This window comes from Pinus tabuliformis, chromosome Q (genome assembly GCF_031772625.1).
Source record: "Pinus tabuliformis cultivar Carrire ecotype Pingquan chromosome Q, CPIR1, whole genome shotgun sequence".
NCBI lineage: Eukaryota > Viridiplantae > Streptophyta > Pinopsida > Pinales > Pinaceae > Pinus > Pinus tabuliformis.
In genome coordinates this window covers 292,815,179-292,818,785 of record NC_142296.1, presented here as the reverse complement: position 1 = coordinate 292,818,785, position 3,607 = coordinate 292,815,179, and the positions used below count along the sequence as shown (strand labels likewise).

The following is a 3,607-nucleotide window of genomic DNA, read 5'->3' as shown; positions in this document are numbered from 1 at the left end:
TGCATTTTAGTAATTACATCTACATCTTGCGGTGAACTTGAAAGGCAAACTTCATAAACAAGATCAACTTAAAATAAATTCAATGAATCTAACAACACTCGGAACTTAACGCAAAACATTTAGAAGTCTAGGCTAGAGATGTATTCTGGCGTCGTAAAGCCTGGTAACTGTTGTTCTCACTGATGGTTGGGTGATTCCTCCACTTTGAGACGATAAGTGCCAGTACGGACTTGTGCTCCCACGTACCGTCGAGTATATTTTGGGAGACCCAAATAGGCTTAATCCTTTATCCATAGGAAGCCGTGTCTGCCGCCCTATCGATCGCAATGCAGTGTGTTAGCACTTGAAATTTCACCTCAGGCTGAGAAGGTAAACCTCAAGGAAACATCAAACCATTCAGCCCCGTAGCTAGCCGTATGGGGCAGGAGAAGGCTCTCTCCGGTCAATCTCGGTAGATCTTCAATTGATGAGATGACCAAATGGGTAAAACTGATATTAGGCTAGTAAACTGATTAGAATGATTGATTTGGGGTTTTTAATTAAATAACGGGGTTTTTCTGGGCTGCATGGGCAAAATCACAGCTTCAAACAGAGAAATATAATGAACAACACAGGTTGACGACTGAGGCAAGGTAGGCAAGACATTTAGCATCAAATCTAGTTTTAAGCGGGATGGCAAGACTGGTGAGGAGCTAAGGAGGGCAAACAATAACTTTGAATCCTCCTTAAACAGTAGAAAACATTAAACATGAACAAACTTATAGGCAGAGCATATAATACTATGAATTCTACCTAAACACTTCATCTGTTCACTCAGAAATGATTATGAAGTGAAATGAAACATAACAGATTACATATGAAACAAGAGAAAAACTAATGCTAAATCATCATGCCACAGGGATCTCAGAAATCAGAGCTGTGAAATTTTCATTAAAAATCCCTGCCAAAAACTGTACATTGAAAGCTCTGTTCTCCAGCACTCTCAGCACTCAGAAACTCTCCCCCTATCTTCTCTCTCTCTTTTTTAAAATGAATTTTTAATACAATAAATACATGCTGCTAAGGAAAAACAAATCGACTCCCTAAAACCTCTACGTTGTTTCACCTGAAATCACATAAAATTATGAAAGGGCGTTTCATCTATTCTAAACATGGAACAGCGTTCCTCTACATCTTTTGATAATTGGCCAATTAAGAGATACATCTGGAGCGCAGATCTCCATAGGACCAGGATTGGAAATCTTAAACCAAATCGCAATCTTTGGATGTGATAGATAGCCCTGATTTAAGTTCGGTTTGCCACGCTGCATTTGCCATTTTAATAAAACAATTTTAAGCTAAAATCCTATCCTTTCAGCTCATGGTGACAACTGTACTGAGAGAGATTTGCGTGGTTTGGTTGCATTCGATAGCCCACAATCCACCTTCTAAGAGCCACATCGCCTGCAATCCCACAAAATCTCCAAAGAATCCCAACAATCTTTGGCGGAAATCATGGAACAAACTCCTGTCTGTCGCAGGCTCCCCATTACTGAAACTCATCATCTGTGCACGTTGCTAACAGTGTTCCAAGATTTGGAGGCATAAAAGTGTTATTTTTTCCTTAAACATAAAATACTTGGCCTACATTTAGGAGGCTCTCATGAGGAACATTAAAAATGACATTATTTTCCATGCATATCCTCTGAAGGAAAGCATAGATATAATCTATTGCAATTTTCTTCAGCGAGCTAGATTCCCTTCTTGCGCTTACTACAGTATTACCCAGAATATGCACCACACCAGCATCCCTGCAATCATTTAGAAATCGTAAATCATCATCAACAGTTCGAATTTGAGAAACACCAAATCTGACAAGCAGACCTGATTGTTGTGGAGATGCTTCGGAGACAATTAAATTCTGTGATGATTCTACTAAGACCATGCCTAAAGACATCAGATTCGCATTTTCTGTGTCTAAAGTAGGTGCCTGTTGAGACTCTTCACATAAGCTATAATCCTCTGAATCTGAGAAAGAATCCATTAGTGACTCATTACGGATAAACATGGACAAATGATCCAATAGCATTTTCTCAAAGTTGTCATCCTTCTTATGTAGGTCTTTGTAACCATACCTAACAACACACCTGAACATGTGAAAGTCCTTGGGCCCAATGCGCCTAACAAGAAAACGCTCTGCTTGCGGAACTGTATTAACTGGTAGATGCTTTACACAGACAAATACAACAATAGAATGTATAGCAGGAAGATGAGTAATGAAATGTGAGAATATGCGAGGAACTCCATTCACAAGTTCTGTATACAGAAGGTCAATCCCCGGAACTCGAACCAAACCAAGGCCAGGACCTAAACCCAGAATCCATGCCATTGAAACCTTGGTCTCTATTTCAAATTCATATATTTTTTCCGTGTACCATAATGCCAGGTATACATGATAATAAGAGACACAACAGCAATCACAAGTGGAACCCAACCTCCTTGGTCAACCTTGAATAACATAGACGAGAAATATACCAGCTCGACTTATAGTGAACAATCCATCAATGAAATTTGTTTTCGTATGTTGAAAGGATTCCAGCGCAATTGTGTTGGTGTTGCAGGTAGGTTTGGCTGCAAAGGAGGTCCTCCCCAAAATGTCATGACAGGTGTCTTTAGATTAATCGAATATACGTTTTCATGCTGCCACCATGTCGCTAATGCGCCAGTTTGTTAACCGCAGCAAAGCCTTTGTGCAACTGGAAGAATCCTTGGCTGTTTGTTGTGGTTTATGGAAGCTTGACTCTTGCTGATGCCAACTTGAATTTCTTTTGCAATATTATAAGTAAATCCAGACTCTTTACAAAAGCGCACCCAATTCACTTCAAATCCCACCCTTGCAACTTCAAGAATATAGTCCAACACTGTGGATTCTTTGATTGGAACAGGTCTCTCAGGTAAGTTAGCAATCTCAGACATGGAAAGGCCATTCTCCTGCCACATCTTCCAAGCTTCCATATTTGCAGGGCTAACTTTACATTCTATGTTCATAGCAAATGTCCTTGAAATGTTTGTGTGTACTGCAAACTCTCCATCCAGACGAAGCCCCAAACTTTCTGAGAAGCTTTTTATTGTTTCAAGAATCTGAACACCATGCATTGTGATGAGGTGCTGATTAACACCATCAATGTTTCCTAGCCTAGCCTTGGTAGAAGGTCGAATCTTTGCCAACTTTTGAAGTGTCTCTTCACTGCAAACTGCATATGGAGCTGTAGATTCCCTCTGCGCAAGCTCAACCCTAAAGTCTAAAAGCATATGGTAGAGTTTCTCTTATATCTCTGAAAACCCTTGATCTTGAAGAGTAGGAAAAGTTCCTATATCTCCATCTACTACTTTTCCAATCTCTAATCCACTCTTGCGGCTTTCCTCACTGATCATCTGAGGAGTTAGTCGTAATATAAGTGAGGGCTGGCTTTTGTGATTTGCCAATTGAAGGAACTGCTGACTTTGGTGACTAACTCCGATGGTCCTGAATATGTCAATTACTGTTTCTTCTAAATAACCAAGGTTGATTAGTTGGTCACCAAGTGCCTTCCACCAGTTTGATGAATAGGTTTTACCCAAACCATGT

The 3,607-nt window shown here is 40.1% G+C and overlaps 1 pseudogene; it reads right to left on the bottom strand.

Moving 5' to 3' along the window:
* Nucleotides 1–1,603: 1,603 nt before the first annotated feature.
* On the bottom strand, nucleotides 1,604–2,368 carry LOC149219375 (putative potassium transporter 11 pseudogene; annotated as a pseudogene).
* Between the last annotated feature and the right edge of the window lie 1,239 nt (nucleotides 2,369–3,607).